Here is a 19735-nt window from a genome sequence, read left to right as displayed (position 1 = left end):
TATGTTACAGAACTCAAGGTGAAAAGTAGAGAATGAAAAAATAGAACTCTTATCCACACAATGAGGAAAACCAGTTAAACTGAAATGGAGTACAACTTGGAGTCAGAGATATATTTATTTGTTTTCCCTTGATTTTGCTAATTAGCAGTTGAGAATTACAACTAGTAGTTGAGTAATTACAGTGTTGAGAAAATCACTTAACCCCTGTTATTCTCAGTTTTATGAGCCACAAGTTATGACTATAATTTTTGCTCATCCCATCATTTCCATTTTGAAATCTATATAAGATACAACCATGTTTTGTAAATGGTGAAGCATTATACAAATAGACATGATTGTAAATTGAGACATTTCAAGTTGCTATAATAGACGCAAAGGGACTGGACGTACATTTGGCTTGGCTAGCAGGCAAGGTGTAAGTATGAAAGAAAAGAATCACGGGGCCAAGTTCAAGTTACAAGTCAGAGTCCCTAACATTAGATCCAATAGACTAAACAAGTCTTATCTTGCAAACTTGGAAAACCTTCTTGAGAAGACTTGTGAGGATATGCCTGGGCCCAATTACAAGGAATACCATTGTAGTGCAATCCTGGCTGCTAAGGATGCAGTAGGTAGGAGTGTCAGCATGCATGCTGGGAATTTTCCATCCTAACATAACATGCCCTCTATACCCAAAATACCACCAACAGCACACTTCTTGAAACTCTCTGTTCTGCAAACCCTGACTTGCTTTGTATGCCTGTTACTTTGAATGTTCTTTCTCCGCTTCCTGGCACACCTTACTTCCTCCTACCATTTCTTTTTTTTTTTTTTTTAATTATCACTCTAAACTCATTTCCTCAGGTGGCCTCTTTAACTTCCATGGGAATTTCCATGTGAATCCTAAATTTACATAATTGTCCTGATATCTTCTTACCCATATCCATTTCTAATAAGTCATTGTCACCTCAATCCAAGGTGGCTAAAAATTTATACATCATCATCCTCCCATTTCCCCCACCAAAACAAACATCTCCTCTTTCCTAATATGCCATTTGTCTCAAGGATGTGCAATATTTTATATGTAGAGAGTTATATAATTTAAATGTATTCTGTTGCATTGGAAGAAATGTAATCTCTTTAATTCAAGGATTTTCCTCTCTTGCTGCAGTGCATGTAAGTCCTAAGGGTTTTGTGAAGCTATGGTGTCATGAGGAGTGGACCCCAGGTCCTTTCTGTTCTGCTCTTGCATCATTCCCTGAGAGTCCCGTAATATCGTTCACCAGCCTTCAGTAATTAGTCCATACTCTTTGCTGTTAAGCAAGGCCTCACTCACATTTGCTAGGACCCTTTAGGGTATAGTGATTACTTATGGCTAACGGCTTCTTAAATGAGGAGTAGCAGCTAAACGGCAAAAAGGATGAAAGGAAAAATTATGAAAAGTACATTTAACTCATGTTTCAAAATTAAAAATATTTTCTAAATTTACCTCCAAACACAGTGGAGTAAAAAAATAGATTTACCCTTCCACATGTGAAACAAACAAAAAAATGGACAAAATATTTTTTTTCTTTTTCCTCAGAGATTCCTGTTCTGAGAAGATATCTTTCAAAACATTTCAAGGCATTGGATATGAGGCAATGAAGGATGGTGATCCCTGAGAGATGGGAAGCAAACAAGGTGAGTACTGCAATAGCCCCGACTTATTGCCTAGGAGTTTCCACAGTGTGTACAGGTTGGGGGAACCAGGCAGAACCTGGAGTCTCCATGATTTGCAAAGATGGAAGTAGGGGTCCAGAAAGCCAAGGCAGCTAGAATCCACAGGGCAGAGTAGCAGAGAGGAGAGAGCTGCAGAGAGACAGAACCCCACAGATCTGATCTGCATAAGGTCCACCTTGAGTATTTATCCGATAATTTAAAAAGCACATGTGAGACTAATACCTGAGATCAGAATTTTGAAAATACTCAAAATGATTAGAGGTCACAGAAGGGAAGGAATATTTCCTGTTTTCACCAGTTGGAATGGGTTGCCTGAGTGGGGAAAAATTAACCCTACATGAAACCTTGCTCCAATCTTGCTTAACAAAGTCTAAGAGTAAGACCCAAAAGAACTGAACTTTTCCAAGTAACTTAATACATCCTAAAACAGGTCAAAAATATTTATAGGAATACAAAAATATCTAGCACCAAACAAGATAAAATGTATTTTTATCTGCCTGGCATTAAATTAAAAATTATTAGGCATGCAGAAAAGTGGGAAAAAAAACCCATAATGAAAAGAAATAAAGTCAAGTAGACACCAAGTCAGAAATGACATGGCTGATAGAACTGGTAGGGGGAAAACCCCAGTAAAACAACTGCAACTTACTTTAACATGTACAAAAAGCTGAAGAAAAGACCAAATATGTTAAGTAGCAATATGGAAAATATTAAAGAGGTTTAAATTAAAGATCTAAAGATGAAAAATACACTTGACAAGATTAATGGTATATTAGACATTAGAGGAAAAAAAGATTAGTGAACTTGAAGACAGCAATAGAAATTATCCAAAAAAGAACGAGAGAGAAAAATGACTCAATAAAATATGTAGAGTGTTACTGAGTTGTTGGGCAATTTCAACAGCCAAATATACATGTAATTATAATCCCCAAAGAAAGAGTGAAGAAGAGAAAAAAAATTGAAAAAAAATGGCCACATTTTTCTTTCAAATTTGATGAGAGCTATAAGCCAACAGATTTTAGAAACTCAACATACTCCAAGCACAAGAAACATGAAGAAAGTGACACCATGATACACTGTAATCAAATTGATTAAAACCAGTAAAAAAGATAAACATCTTGAAAGTAGCCAAAGAGAAAAGACATATAATGTACAGAAGAAAGATAAGAATGACAGATGATTTCTTGCTGGAGACTATGTAAGCTAGAAAACTGTGAGGCAGCATTTTTAAAGTACTAAAAGAAACAACAAACAAGCAAACAGAAAACAGTTCATCTAGAATCTATACCCAGTGGAAATATCTTACCATAATGAAGGTGAAATAAACGTTTTCTCACATAAAATAGTGCGAAGAATTTATCACCAGTATACCTGTGCTACTGTATAGAAGTAACTTAATGAACATTGTTGGCATTTAACAGGAACTTTAAAGCAGGCAACTACTAGGCATTCATTTCCTGATGCTGCTAAGGCACAATAGTGATGTCTTTGAATAAAAAATATATAAAAGTTGGTATATTACTTTCCTAGGGTTGCCGTAACAAGCACCACAAACTGGGTTGCTTAAAACAATTTATTGCATCACAATTCTGAAGGGTAGACGTCTAAAATCAAAATGTTGGCAGGCCCACGCTTCCTCTGACATCTGTAGGAGAATCCATGCCTCTTGTGTTCTGGTGGTCAGTGATCTCGCACATTCCTTGGTTTGCAGCTGTGTAACTCCAATCTCTGCCTCTGCTGTCACATGACATTCTCCCTACATCTGTATCTTCATATCACAGTCTTTTTATGAGGACATCAATCATATTGAAGTAGGGGTTCACCCACTCCAATATGGCATCATTTTGACTTCTTTATATCTCCAATGAGCCTGTTTCCAAATAAGATCACATTCTGAGGTCCTGGGCATTAGGACTTTAACTTTTTTTTTTTAGAAACAAAGTCTCGCTCTTGTCCGCAAGCTGGAGTGCAATGGCATGATCTTGGCTCACTGCAATCTCTGCCTCCTGAGTTCAAGCAATTCTCCTGCCTCAGCTGCCCTAGTAGCTGGGATTACAGGCACCCACCACCCCACCCAGCTAATTTTTGTATTTTTAGTAGAGACGGGGTTTCACCATGTTGCCAGGCTGGTTTTGAACTCCTGACCTCAGGTGATCCACCCACCTTGGCCTCCCAAAGTGCTAGGATTACAGGCGTGAGCCACTGTACCTGGCCCAATATCTCTTTTTGGTGAGGACACAATTCAATCCATAATAGTTGGGATTACTTAAAGGTTTGTCTGTGAAACCTTTTTGGACCTTTATATCTTTAGAGTATATAAATGTACATAGACATTTTGTTGTGTTAATAGGTTAGTAAGCTAACTTGGGATAAGACTTATTTATAGACCTATTGATTTTTTTTTTTTTTCTTTTCATCACACTTGAGTAACAGGATTCAACAGCAAGGTTACCATTAAGGGCTCCTCTGAATTTCAAAATCCTCTGAATAATTTTTGACAAATCATCCTCTACAAACATATTAACCTTACAGAAGCTGTATTCCACACAGAACTGCCCCACTTTCAGAGACAACAGACACACAGGCTCGGCCAGTCACAACACTGTTTTCCCATGACCACAGTAATTATTTGAGGGATATAGATGGAACCTAAGTCAGACCAGTTAGATCTCTCTCTGGGAATCTGCAAGAGCTATTGAGAAAAAGAAACTCTCTCAGTGCTGTGATAGCTAAACTGGTGGAATATAATCATAGAATTTATAATAGTCCTGTCACGGGAGGGATAAACCTGACATTGAATCCAACAAAGAAGAAAGGAAAGCTAACAAATATAGAAAAACATGTTGACTATATGTTGAGCACTATGGAAGAGACAGTAATGATCAAGTTTTCTAAGAATACCCCTACATTTCCCAGTTTCTCCTCTGGTTATGTTGGAGTCACATGCCATTTCTGATCAATGATATCTATCATAAATGACGTATGTCATTTATATGTCAAAGTGCTTGAGAGCAGATACAAATTATTCATTATATCTCACCTTATTGACCACAGCAATGCTGGAAACCACATAATGAAATGGTAGCATCACAAATGGCAGCATCCCTGAAAATATGTTAAACAGGTATCTACTGACCCGCATTGAGCAGGACAAGAAATATTAAAGCCTCAGATTCTAGCTCAGAGATAGAAATAAACTGACCCCAGAAATAAGAAGCCATCTGCATATGACCAGAGAAAATAGGATATCTGGGCAGAATTCTGTACGGCAGAAGTAACACAGCAATTATGTAAACATTCTAGAGTCAAAAAGAGGGCAAATAAACATATCATGTAAAAGTCAAACAAAGCATTTAGCCTGGGAAAAATAACTACCCAAAATGGGAAAACACGTTTTTCATAATTGGAGCAACAATAAAATTTCTTAGTAAGAATATTCAGTACAGCAAAAGTTTAATGATGAGATTAACATCAATGAAATGAAAGCTCAAAGATGAGAGGATAATACAAGAAAATAAAATTAAAATGTAGTTTATAAACTTTATGAAATAAACTAAAACATAAACAAATTAGAAACAGAAAAGATGAGAACCGATATTGCTAAAACTGTAATTACCGGCATGGAGAAAAATCTTGCAATCATCAGACATTAAGTGAATGAAAATTTTACAAAGACAAGGATCAATGCAACTAAAGAGAAGTCGATAGGTATAGAAAAAAGATATAAGATGATCTAACATAAGGTATTTTGAAGTGGTCATAATAAATGTAATATAAATAAAATTTAAATTATACCAGAAAATTGTCCTCAAATGAATGAAAAACAAACCTTGATTCTTATATATAAAAAAGAGCACATTGTGTTACAGGAAAAATGTGAAAACAGAATGCTCCACACAAGACATAATCTAGATAAGATACTGAACTTAAGGAAAAAGACATAATTCTGGTATCCATCCAGACAGAGCAGGAAGACATTCAAAAGGAAAAATAGTAGACTGACCTTAGTTTTCTCTAAAGCTTCATTCAATGCCAGAAGACAATAACCTATATGTATTATGAAGAAATGAAAGCACGACAGGAGATTATTATATACAGTGAAATATCCATCAAATATTGAGGCAACTAGCTAATATTCCCAAACATGATAGAACTTGAGTTTTTCTTGAAAAAACCAAAAAACTTAACAATGGAATACAGCCACTTAGGGGCTAAATCAAAATTTAAAAAATTAGGGATTAAGAGATATGCTGAAAGTATTGGTCATGAGCATTGATAAATTTAAAGGTTAAACTGATCTACAGAACATAAGATTTTTACAATTATCGTTTTTTAAAAATTTTCATCTTTGTACTTTGCTGCATTATGTGAATTCATTATAATGAGTGTATGTGATTTTTCAAAGCCAGTAGAGTGAGTTTTCTTAAAAATATACTAAATAAATTAGAAAACTATCAATTTAAGCTTGTGGGACTATGTGCCATATTTGTTGTTATTGTCATTGTTTAGTCCAGTGCTATGAAAATTTGTTTTCAATTTTTAAAAAATAGTATGTGTAAAGTGAAACCAGGATGATCTATAAAAAGGACACAGCATTGACAAGTATTAAAAGGAAAATCTGGAAATGAAATAGGAGCCTTTGAGAAGTTCAGATATATTCCTACGGATCAAGAAGGCCACACAAATGCACAGTGCTCTGTGGGTACCCAGAAAAAAACTTAATCTCTGAGGTAGGCTCTAAATCTCTCAGTGCTGGCTCTTCTTGAAGCCCTGCACAAACAGGAAGTGAAGGCTAAGCAAAGTTGGAAACTGATGGAGTACTGAGTCATGCCCAACACACATAGAGCTTCTTAGCACAGACTAGGAGATTTATTGGTTCAATAGCGTTTAAGGAGATCACAGTCCAGTCATTACCTGACCACCAAGCTAACTGAGTGGAGATGTCATTTGCCATCCATCAGGGATACAGACTTTACAGAATTAGTTCAAGAAAGTCACAAAATAAACAACAGAAATAGTAAGAACAACAGTGACCATAACAAACACTAAGGAGAGGGGAATGTGATTTCCGAAGTTGTCACATGATATTTAACTGCCTCCCAGTTTTGTTTTGCTTTTTGAGATAGGGTCTCTATCTGTTGCCCAGGCTGGAGTGCAGTGCTGTGGTCATGGCTCACTGTAGCCTCTACCTCTGAGGCTTAAGTGATCTTCTCACTCCAGCCTCCCAGGCAGCTGGGACTAAAGGTACGTACTACTGCCCCTGGATAATTTTTTCTTATATTTGTAGAGACAGGGTTTTACCGTGTTGCCCAGGCTGGTCTTGAACTCCTGAGCTCAAGCGATCTGCCTGCCTTGACCTCCCAAAGTGCTGGGATTACAGGCATGAGCCACCACACCCAGCCTAACTGCCCAGTTTTTAACAACATTAATAAATAAATAAATAAATAAATAAATAAATAAATAAATAAATAAAGACATGTGAAGAAACAGGAAAATATGGCCCATACACAGGAAAAAGTAGCAAATAGTGCCTCAAAAGAATCCCATATTTAAACTTACTAAACACAGACTTTAAATCAGTCATTAGAAATTCATGCAACAAAAGAAAAAAATGGCTAAAGAATTAAACAAAGATGTGAGAATACTGCCTTGCTAAATAAAGAACCTCAATAGAGAAATAGAAATTATTTCAAAAACTAGAAATTTTCAGGTAAAAGTACAATAACTGAAATTTTAAAAACCTGCTAGACTGGTTCAACAGTAGATTTGAAAAGGCAAAAGAAAAAAAATCAGTGACCTTGAAGATAGGCCCATGGGGAATACTCAATCTTAGGAACTAAAAGAAAAATAAATCAAGAAACTTAACAGAGCCTTAGAAACCTGTGGAACATCAAGTATACCAACATGCACACAGTGGGAATTTCAGGAGAGAGAGAAAGAGAAACAGACAGAAGAAATATTTACAGAAATAAGGGATGAAAACTTCTTAAATTCAATTTAAAAAAGAAACCAGTAATATGTACCTACAAAGTTCAATAGTTCAGTGAACTCTAAGACACACTAAAAAAAGATCCATACCTAGACACATCAAAGTGAAACTTTTGAAAGCCAAATACACAAAAAGAAAATCTTGAAAGCATCTAATATCTTAGAGAATACATACATCGTCTTAAATACAATGGCACTGGAAATATAAACATTAAAAGTGTTTCTGCTGGTGTCTCAGAAATTACCAAAATATTATTGGACACTGGAAAAAGCACAATATTTGCTAAAAAGTGGCAGAGAATTTGGCAAAATTATGTTATTCTGTTGAATAGAAAATAAAACTGGTAAGTAATGAATTTGGACATCCGGTTGAGATTACCAAGCAAGGTGTGGAAGGGGCAGAGTTGTTCCTCTTTGCTGCTAACAGTAAAATGTGAGGGGGAAAATAGACAAATTGAGGAGTGAATCGATAAAAGAAAAAGGAAATAGCACTTGATGATTTCGAAAATGTTAAGCCTATCTGGATAGTGTACTCTGAAAGCAGGGCCAAGAGTGTGGCTGAACAATCATTTGCTGAAGAGATTAGATATGTGACCCATGAATCCAACCAGCCATCTCAACAGAGGCCAGTGAGAGGTAATTATCCATTATCCACGAGAGATATGTGGAGGACTCTCTTGTCTCATGGTTTGGAGTCTTGTGAATTGCACAAGAGAACCATATAATATTTGAGTTTTGTATCAGCAGAAACACTGCTGACTTGGACTGAAAAGGACAGGGAGAGGATGAAATGAAGGAAGAATTACCCTGAAGAAAGAGCCACAGATGCAGAGCCCTGTCCAACAGCACCTCCTTGGACTGAGAGGGTGGGGCTGCACCCCAGTGGGCTGAGAGGGTACAGCTGCCATCCCTTCAAGCCAAGAAGACAGAGCATTTAATCAAGGAGGATTAATAATCAAGGATTATTCTCAGCCCTTGAAACCTAATGTAACTTATCCTGCTGGATTCCAGACTTGTTTGGGGCCTGTGACTCTTTTCTCCCTTCCAATTTCTCCCTTTTGGAATGAGAATGTCTATCCTCCTTTGGTCCTACCATTGTATTTTGGAAGCAGATAACTTATCTGCTTCCAAAGTTCACAGATGGAGAGCAGTTTTGCTCCAGGATGGATCATATCACAAATCTCATCCACCACTGATTTAAATGATTTATATCATGAGAGTTGGAACTGTGAGTTGATGTTATTTAGATGTGATTTTGGACTTGGAGTTGTTGTTGGAATAGTTATGACTTTTGGGGAGGTTGGGTCTGAGTGAGTCTATGTTTCTCATGTGAAAGACGTGAATCTGGGGCAGGCAGCATGCAGACTGCCATGGGTTGTATTGTGTCCCCCCAAAAGGATGTGTTAAAGTCTCCACAAAAGGATATGTTAAAATCCTAACCCTAAGTACCACAGAGCATCACTTTATTTGGAAATAGAGTCATTGTAAATGTCATTAGTTAAGATGAGGTCACAATGGAGTAGGATGGGCTCTAATCCAGTGTCCCAATGGGAAAAGGAGAGAAACAACACAGGAAAAGACAGCTTTGTGACAGTAGAGACAGAGATTGGAGTGATGCATCTCTATGACAAGGAACACCAAGGATTGCCAGCAAGGACCATAAGCTGGAAGAGCCCAGGAAAAATTTTCTCCTGCAGGTTTCAGAGGAAGCTTGCCCCTGCCAACACCTTGGTTTCAGACTTCTAGCCTACAGGACAACAAAACGATAAACTGCTATGGTTTTAAGCCACCAACTTTGTGGTATTTTTGTTAGGATAGCCTTAAGAAACTAATATGTGGCCAAGTGTGGTAGCTCATGCCTGTAATCCCAACACTTTGGGAAGCCAAGGCAAAAAGATAGCCTGAGCTCAGGAGTTTGAGACCAGCCTGGGCAACATAGTGAAACATCGTCTCTACAAAAAAAAATTTTTTTTTAGCTGGTCTCAGTGGTGTGTGCCTGTAGTCCCATATTCCTAGCTACTCAGGAGGCTGAGACAGGAGGATCATTTGAGCCCAGCAGGCTGAGGCTGCAGTGAGCCATGATCTTGCCACTATACTCCAGCCTGAGTGACAGGGTGAGACCCTGTCTGAAAAAAAAAGAGAAAGAAACAAATACATAATTCAGTTTGGAAAATATATTTTTTCAACAAACAATTTGAGAAATCTGGATATTCATATGCAAAATAATGAAATTGCACCCTAGCCCACTCCATAGACGAAAATTCAAAATGAGTCACAGACCTAAATTTAAGAGCTATATACTATAAATCTCTTAGAAGAAAACACGTGTGTAAATATTCATGACCTTGGATTAGGCAATGATTTCTTAGATATGACATGAAAAGCACAAGCAACAAATGGAACTTCATCATAATTTCAAATTAAAATATTTATTTCTTCAAAAATACCTTCAAGATTGTGAAAACACAACCTGCATATTGGGAGAGAATATTTATAAATCATGTATCTGATCAGGAACTTATATCTAGTGTATACATAAAGCTCTTACAACTCGACAATAAAAAGACAAACCAATTGTAAAACTCAGCAATAATTTGAATAGACATTTCTCCAAGGAAGTTATGCAAATAGCCAACAAGTACATGAAAGATGCTCAATATCATTAGTCATTAGACATGCAAGTCCAGGCCATAATGAGACACTGCTTCACAATAATAATAATGATGAAAATAACAAGTGTTGGTATGGATGTGGAGAAATCAGAACACTCATACACTGCTGGTAGGAATAGAAAATGCACAGCCACTTTGGAAAACAGTCTGGCAGTTCTTCAGAAAGTTAAACATAGTTTGACCCTGTGACCCAGCAATTTCACCCCTAAATGTGTACCCAAAGGAACAGAAAAACAGATGCCCACACAAAAATGTGTGCATGAATGCTCATAGCAGTATTATTCTTACTAGTCAACAAGTGGAATTATCAACAGATGAATGGATAAATAAATGTGGCATATCTACATAATGGAATATTATTTGGCAATATAAAAGAACGAAATACTGATATGTGCTGCAATGTGGATGAACCTTGAAAACCTTATGTCCTTATGCTAAGTGAAAGAAGACAGTTACAAAAGACTATATCTTGTATGATTCCATTTATATGAAATGTCTAGAATAGGCCAACTCATAAAGAATGGAAGTAGATTCGTATTTATCAGGAGTTTGGGCAAAAGGAGAATAGAGAGTGACTGCTGTTATAGTTGGTATGGGCTTTCCTTTTAGGGTGATGAAATGTTCTAAAATGAGATATTGGTGATAGTTTCACAGCTGTAAATATATTACAAACCACTTACTTTTACACTTGAATAGGTGAATTTTAAGGTATATGATTATATCACAATGTGGCCATTATAAAAAACGCTATAATGGCACATGTGTACCTGTTCTATATTTTTAATGTGACTATTTATGTATGAATTACACTGCTTCTCAGTTGAGTGTAAAATAAAGGCAGTTCTGGAGACATTAAATTCAAGTCATTTCTGTGTGTTCTTTGTTTCCCATCTTGTGTCTGTGTAGTGGCAGTACTATTGGATATTAGTATTATTTAAGATATACAATCAATAGATTAAAGATCACAGTCAAAAGTTTGGGGAAAGCTAGGTGAAGAAGAGTCAGGGTTGGCCAGGCATGGTGGCTTATTCCTGTAATCCCTGCTTGTTGGGAGGCCAAGGCAGGCGGATCACCTGAGGTTAGGAGTTTGAGACCAGCCTGACCAACACAGTGAAACCTCGTCTCTACTAAAAAAGTACAAAATTAGCTGGGCATGGTGGCACGTATCTGTAATCCCAGCTACTTGGAAGGCTGAGGCAGAGGAATCGCTTGAACTTGGCAGGCGGAGATTGCAGTGAGCCGAGATCTTGCCATTGCACTCCAGCCTGGGCAACAAGAGCAAAATTCTGTCTGTCTCAAAGGAGAAAAAAGAGAAGAGTCAGGGTTTTTCTGCAGTACCTTTCAGACCCCTTGTCATGATAATATGCCTCGTGACTTTCCAGTGGTGACTACATATGATGCTTGTCTCTAAATTGATCACTCTGGGCAAAGATGCTCCATGGTGGGGAAAGAGATGTAAAATTATCCCTTCTGTCTTCATTCCCCGTGATCACAGATGACCAAGGCAAATGACTATAAAGTCTTCTCCCCATAACCTAGTAGTCAAGCTTAGAATGTAGCTTTCTTAAAACCAAAGGAAAACCATTATTCATTCTATCAAATGAGTGAAATAACAGGGAGATGTAACAGTTGTGGAATGTAAGATCCTCGTCTCCTGAGGCAGCAGCATGTTAGAGCAAAGTTTCTAAACAGATGTACTAGTCTGTTACTTAGAGGCTCTGAATAAGAAAGCATTTCTTAACATTTCTGAGCTTTCACTCATTCATCTATAAATTATAGATTTAAAAGGTACCAAACTCCTAGAGCTGTTGTTAGGATTTGATCAGATAATATATGCAAACATCAGAATGACTCCTACACTTGACAGATCTTGTTCTTGTTGTTGTTCTTGTTAGCATTATTCAGAACAAGTAGATCCTGAAAAGAATAGCTTGATATCAACATGAGGATGTCAACTACTATATCCTGTTATCCTATAGAGCAGGCAATCCCTGTCCAATTTGTAAGAGATCCTGAGAAGACATTCAAAAAAAATAATGTGAAATTAAATGTAGTTTGGCCATATTGCCCCTGAATTAACAGCATTATGTATTTTACACTGAGAATTCAATCCAGAGTGTCATTCTAGCATCTTGTCTGTTTCTTTTAAATGATGTTAAGCAATTGATCAATCAAACATGCTTAGGAAGACAGCTGATTCATCCTGACAACCAAAGGACAGGACAGCTTGTGTTAGAGACGAAAGTTTCCTTCTGTCAATAAATGACAAATAGATAATTCCAACTCGGAACTTACGTTTACTAAGTCTCTTACAAAGCCTCACTTTGGGGCTTACTGGTAATACATACAAAGTAGCCTGGCAAAGATATATAGTCTTGCATCTACACCTGCTGACTTCTCTTTCAAGCAGAAGAATCATGGGCTTGTGGCATGAAGAATCACTTTCATGTCATCTTAGGATGCCTGTCTCTCACTTGAGCCTGCAGCTAATTTAACAGTATGACTCTCAGATACAGCTATGTTCACTAATGGGAACTAACAACAATGATCTTCCTTTTAACGTTGAGTATATAATTATCTTCATCAGACTGTCTTAAATATACATTAGTCACACCATTTGTTCTCAAAAGTTTTATGTTTTGTTTTTTTTTTTTTGCAGGGGTGGGGTGGGGTGCTGATTTTGTTTTCTAAGTTAGGTAGAAACAACAAATTAAAAACAAAATACCCCATCTATGCTGATGAGGATACACTTCCCAGTGTCTTGGACAAGACGTTTTCTCACAAAAAAACACCAAAACCTAATTGTGGAAAACTGAAACACCAAGGAAGTTCTAGAGGCTAAACCACAGCCTTGGGCACAAGGCAGAGACTACATGATCCTTGGGCTGCAGCTGCCCCAATGAAACTAGCCTCCAAACATCTACTGCTACTGTGAGTGAATTGATAAGTATTCAAAGAATTAAAGTCCCTGGAGGGAATGTCTAACTGGCCAGTGAAACTCCATCAGGTTCTATGAGAGAGGCAGCAGTGGGAAGTGATAAGAGGCTGGCGGTGGTAACTACCCTCCATCTAAGACCTACACACAATTGAGTGTTCTCTTCAGAGGGAAATTGGCAGGCTATAATTAAAGAAGGGGAGGAACGAAGATAAATGCTGGACACCCCCAAAATGGCAAATATTCGCTATAAGTAGTGATAGTGATACTAACAGTGATCCCTTTTTATAGGATTTTCACTTTATAAAATACTTTAAAACAATCTTATTAGTTACCTCTAAAAACCATATCATTATGCCCATTTCACCAATGACGTAACAGATGATGTTCAGATCGGTTAAGTTCCTATGATGTTCAGATAGGTTAAGCCATGGTCACATGGCTTCGGTATGATTGACCCAAGACTGGTATATTATGCAAATAATGTATTCACACTCACTAAAGCGTTGTTGAATAAACAAATGAATGAATGACCCTTAAAAATCATGTAAGCATCACCTCTTGGAAATAGCTTCACAAGTAAAAGAATTATTTGAAAATATTTAGTCCAGCACCTTTATTTTAAAATACAGGAAACAAGCCATGAGTTAAAAGGGTAAATACTTAAGGTGATGGTTATCCCATTTACCTGATGTGATTATTACACCTTGTATGCCTGTATTAAAATAGCTCATATACCCCATAAATATATATATATATATCTACTATGTATACATATATATATATCTACTGTGTACCCCAAAACATTAAAAATTAAAAATTGATTCAAATAAGACAAAACAATTAAGATTAGAATTCTGGTTTACTGAAATTCAGTTACTTGCTTTTATTCTACATTGTATTAATGTCCTTGAGTCCCCTCCTTGTCCTCTGTTGGGTATCACTGTTTTCAACCCATGAAAGGAAATAAGAAGCATAATGTAGTCTATGCTTTCTGGGACCTCATGTGCAACTTGGAAGTCAGTGTCTCTTGTGTATCATCCCAGCCTTGAAGGACTTTTAGGGTGCTTCTGATGCTGCTTGAGCAATCCAGGGCTCTTAAAATTCCTGCTAATTCCCTTCTGTAAACCCTGCAAACTGGTTGCTACCAACCTTGGAGAGTTCTTTCTCCCACATAGATCCCCCTTATATTACTTTATTACACATCCCCCAGAGCCCTCAATGGGACAGTTACCAAAGGATCCATTCCTAAAGCCTTTGGCTATTAGGCCAATCTGGAATGCAAAGTTCCAACTGAATGAGACAATTGTGAATACACTTTCTCTGTTGGTAGTGTGAGACATGTGTCCCCATTGGAATGTATTCCATAGCAGCGAGCATCTAGGGTAACTCTATTTAACTATTTGACGTATAGTTAAGTATAGTACAGATAAGCTTTTCAAGACAAGGCTTGTGCATCAATTAGCATACTTGCAATTACAAGTACCAGAGCATACAACTAAAAGTGAATTAAATATTAGGAGTGTATTATATCCAGTGGTCCACTGGTAAATATTTAACAATTAACTATCCAGCGAATTAAAATCCTTGATTTGTGGCTGGGTGCGGTGGCTCACGCCTGTAATCCCAGCACTTTTGGAGGCTGAGGCGGGTGGATCACGAGGTCAAGAGATAGAGACCATCCTGGCCAACATGGTGAAACCCTGTCTCTACAAAAAATAGAAAAAATTAGCCAGGCGTGGTGGTGGGCACCTGCAGTCCCAGCTACTCAGGAGGCTGAGGCAGGAGAATCACTTGAACCGAGCAGGCAAAGGTTGCAGTGAGCCGAACTTGCACCATTGCACTCCAGCCTGGCAACAGAGTGAGACTCTGTCTCAAAAAAAAAAAAAAAAAAAAAAAAAAAAAAAAAAAATTCCTTGGTTTGTAGCATTTGCAAGTTCCATGTTGTAAAAACACATATCATGGATGATTTTATGGGACTAACACAGTTACTGAAAGCAGAAGTGGAGAGAGATGCACACAATCATTTCTAACCATGATAGCTAACTCCAGCACATCACATGACAAGAAATCAACAGATGGGGAGTCAACCCAGTGAGTGAACAATATCATCAGGGACCCAAGTCTTTCTGCTTTTCTCTTCCGCCATCCCCAGCATATTGGCTATTAACCTCGGGCATGACTCTTCATGATGGCAGCCTCTGCCCAGACAGCGTGTTCTTGCACAGCTGCTTCCCAAGGCAGAAAGGACAGTTTCTCCTGCCAGTCTCTGATTTCTCTCAGTCAGCTACCCTATTCACCTTTTCCCATAGGGTAAGACTGAACAGTTTCTCCTTTCTGTCAGAATTTGCTGGTTTTATAAGCTATTAGGATTGTTGATGATTTTCTACAGTTTTTCAAGGGAGTTCTTATATATTCTCTGGTCATGTGCTCTATCACTGTATATCAGCATTAACAGCTAGATCCCTTCTTCATACCCATTAAAGTTGATCATTCCCTGCTCAATAAGTAAAACAGCTATTTGGAGATTCTGAAATCTCAGAATTGAATGTGTATGTGGTAGATGAGCAGAACTACAGACTAAATGACTGGAGACACCACATCGAGCTGTAACCCTGACACCAATTAGCTGGGTGACCTTGGGCAGGTCACTTAACCTTTGCAATCTTGGCTTACTTATCTCCAAACAGAAGGCATTTTAGAAAATGGTCTCTAAGTCCTTTTCATGTCAAAAGGGCTGTTGTTCAAATTAATAGTAATGCCGAAATAAAGATGCTAGCTCGCTAGGTAACCTTGGTCAGTGTAATTAACCTGTCTGGATCTTAGTTCTTTATTCACTATGTGCCTAATACAATGAGATGCATTAGCACCTGCCTCCAGAGATGAATTACATAAGACTGGGTTAAAAAGGAAGAATTCACTGAGCAAAAACAATGACATAATACTGTTAGGTTGATGCAAAAGTAATTGTGGTTTTTGCCATTACTTTTAATGCAAAAACCACAATAACTTTGGCACCAGGCTAATAAAATATACAGACACAACCTTTGTACTAATGATGGGCAGATGCTGTCATTTATTATCCAAAGATAAGTCTGAGTCAGGCAAGCAGTAATCCGGTGAAGCCGAATGAAATCAGGCAGTATTAATCTTCTATAAACCTTTTGCCAAGAGATGATATGCTTCAGTATTAAAGGGAAGAATCAAAAAAGGTTTAGTATAAAAGAAAAAAATTACAATTTATGCATGTAAAATAGTTAATCCATTGCAACCTCAATTTACAAATGGTTTGTTCCAATAACAAGGTGTTTGGAACTCAGAAATTAATGTTATACATGAAATTGGTTTTCCTGGATGACCATAATTTGTTTTAAGCCACAAGGTATTTATAGGAGAGTTTGACACTTGTGAACATAAGTAAGAGTGGAGAGAAGACTAAAGGTAGATGGCATAGAAATCAAACTTTGTTGCCACAGCAGTAGGGAAACCAGGGACACTGCAGGCAAATATAACTTCTGGATTTGGGATTAGTGGTCCTATTTCTAAATCACGACATATTCTAGTAACTCGTGAACTGAGCTGCTTCCCATGCCCACCTCAAGATCCTCTCTATCCCCATCGGTTAGGCCAAATCAGAGTCACCCACACTTCCAGACACCACCTTCTATCCTGACCTTAATCAATCATTCATGGCAGGGATGACTTCCAAAGCTGAAGCATCCCCCGCTCCATCTTCCTACACCAGCCACAGGCAAGGAAAGACGATTTTGCACACAACTCCCTCCATCCTCCCACCACCAAGAACACCATAACCCACCAGAACTCCTCCCGAGAGGAAGTGCCCTGCTTCCTTCTTCCCTCTGTTTCTATCCTGTGCATGTTATGCAGCTGTGCCCTATTGCAAATCGAGTTCCCCAAGGGTTAGAGTAAGGAGGGTGATCTTGCATATGTCACGAAGACTGGGAATTACTCAGTCAATGATAACATCCACTGGAAATAACATGGGCAAAAAAGAAAACTGGGTAATTGTAAATCGAGGTTATCCTGTGGTGGTCTTTCCAGGTGTAGCCATGTATAATGCTTCTGTTCCTCCTCGGTCTCTTAAAAGTGAAACATTCAAACAGCACACTCCAGAGTGGGTGTATTAATCAATTAAACATTAAGGTAGACATAAATTAAACCAAGTACATTTTGTTTGGTTTTGTTTTGAATTTCAGAAGTTAAATTGCCGAAAAAAAATCCTTCAATTTATTGTTCTACAGTCCTGTCTTAATGTATAGAGTATAAAAAAAAAATAAGCTGAATGTTTTTCGGTTACAGGAGTTCTTGCTGGTCCCCAGGGGTTGTTCCAAACTCCAGTTGTTAAAATTCTCTGTGCTAAACCGTAGAGATGTGGGAAAGGCTGTATGTAATCTGTACTATTCCTTGGATTTTGGGGGAATTTCTATTGGTACTAAATCTCTCCCATGAGATTGCTCTGCAAGAGACATGCACAAGTAGTTCCAACAGATCAAGATTTTACTGTGCAGCCAGATTTCTCCAAACCGCAAATAGAGATCTTTAAGGAGTACAACCGTCCAGACCTTGTATCTCTTTGTTGAGTCCTCTTCAGTGTTGATTAAACTCTTCCATTCGGTTTTAGCATCAAATCAATATAGTGCAATTCTGTGGCAGGCTTGCTTGTTCAACGTGTGTCTGTGCTTCCGGAAACTTTCTTTCCTGATTTAGGATTGGTAAATAAAATTTAAGATGATGTGTTTGCTCTTGCTGTCCAATTAAAGTCACAGGAGAAAAACAGAATCCACTCAGGGATATCTTCTTTTCATGTTTGCCAAGTACAAATAGCTTAGAAATGTTACCTACTCAGTAGAGACATTTAATTTACAATGTAACATCCTGTTTTTGATGACAGTGTTTGTGCTGCTTTTACAATCCAAACACCTTAAAGGACAAACTAGTGAGTCAGAGGTTGGAATTGAGGCAGGATGCAGCATGGGTACCATTTGTCTTTTCCTTCTGTCTGCCCTGATCACTTTCTGCCTGAGCCCATCTTGCTTTTATCCCTCCAGTGTTTGTCCCATTTATTCATCCCATGATAGCACCATTCTCCTCTCAGGGCTTCCTATTTCCCATATCTTCCTATCTCTGCCTGCAACAGCCCAGGGGCCTCCTGGGGTTTATTCTTTAGGCCTCCTGAAGAGTTGAAAGTGATTCCAGTGTTAACATCCACTGGAAATAACCATGGCAAAAAGAAAACTGGGTAATTGTCAATTGAGATTACCCTATGGCAGTCTGTCTGAGTGTAGTCATGTATAACACTTCTGTTCTTCCTCAGCCTCCTGTAAGAAGAGTGAAACATTCAAACCGAATACTGGGAAATGAGTGTAATTTATTTTTGTTGTGTGTTTGTGTGCATGCACATGTGCATATCCCCGTGAGTACACATATACTAATATTTATTGAACATTTACTAGTTTCCAGTGTAGAAAGCTGATCTAATCCTCACAGGAACCTATTTACATTTTACAAACAAGGAAATAAGCCCTGAGAAAACCTGTATAACTAGCCTAAAGAGCTAAAACATATGAGCTCATCTTCAAATCCGATGCTGTTATTTCTGAAGAATATGCTGTTAATTCTTCTATGAAATTGCTCACAAAAGGAGCCCCCAGCTAAGGTGCAGAGTGCACTCTCCAGGCTGGGCTAGCTGAAGACCAGACACTGTGGCCCTGACCTAGCTAAAGGTTTGATTTCAGAGACATATGAAAGTTGTCTCAAATTCACCTAACTTTCCTCCCAACACTGCTTCCCACATACCTCCTCCTCTAGTCCACTGACCCAGAACATACCACAATTAAAATTTTATTTATTTGGTCAAAGGTTTCTTGTTGCCTGCTCAAATGAAAATTCCACCATGAGTTAGTATCATGTTACATTTTTTAAAAAAATTATTTGTATCTCAGTATGAAAACTTTTATTAAATAATTTCCTGGTTAAGGATTAATAGAGGCAGAAGATGGAGAGGATATGAGGCCACTGGTCAGTGAGTGGAAGGAAAAATTACTTGGGAGAAGGATTCAGAAATGGGGAGACAAGAATCCAGTGTCAGGAGAAGGCTAGAGCAGTGGCCACATGCCACTGCACATTATTCTTTTCTTTTTTTTTTTCCTTTGAGACAGATTCTCATTCTGTTGCCCAGGCTGGAGTGCAGTGGCACGATCTCGGCTCACTGCAACCTCTGCAGCCTGAGTTTAAGTGATTCTCCTGCCTCAGTCTCCCGAGTAGCTGGGATTACAGGTGCCTGCCACCAAGCTCAGCTAATTTTTTTGTATTTTTAGTAGAAATGGGGTTTCACCATCTTGGCCAGGCTGGTTTTGAACTCCTCAGCACACTGCACACAATTCTAAATGTGCATGTCACAAACACACACACACACACACAC

At 38.0% G+C, this 19735-nt stretch overlaps 1 long non-coding RNA gene across 1 annotated transcript in view; it reads left to right on the top strand.

Annotated features, from left to right (window-relative positions):
* The window catches only part of LOC106994257 (uncharacterized), a 317418-nt gene that overhangs the window by 286190 nt on the left and 11493 nt on the right, over positions 1–19735 (top strand). Inside the window, exon 3 of the long non-coding RNA XR_013407768.1 lies at positions 1562–1659. This is a non-coding gene — a long non-coding RNA (uncharacterized LOC106994257). The remainder of the gene's footprint in view (positions 1–1561; positions 1660–19735) is intronic.

Source organism: Macaca mulatta, chromosome 17 (assembly GCF_049350105.2).
Source record: "Macaca mulatta isolate MMU2019108-1 chromosome 17, T2T-MMU8v2.0, whole genome shotgun sequence".
In the NCBI taxonomy this organism is placed as follows: domain Eukaryota; kingdom Metazoa; phylum Chordata; class Mammalia; order Primates; family Cercopithecidae; genus Macaca; species Macaca mulatta.
This window is presented reverse-complemented; position numbering and strand designations above follow the sequence as displayed.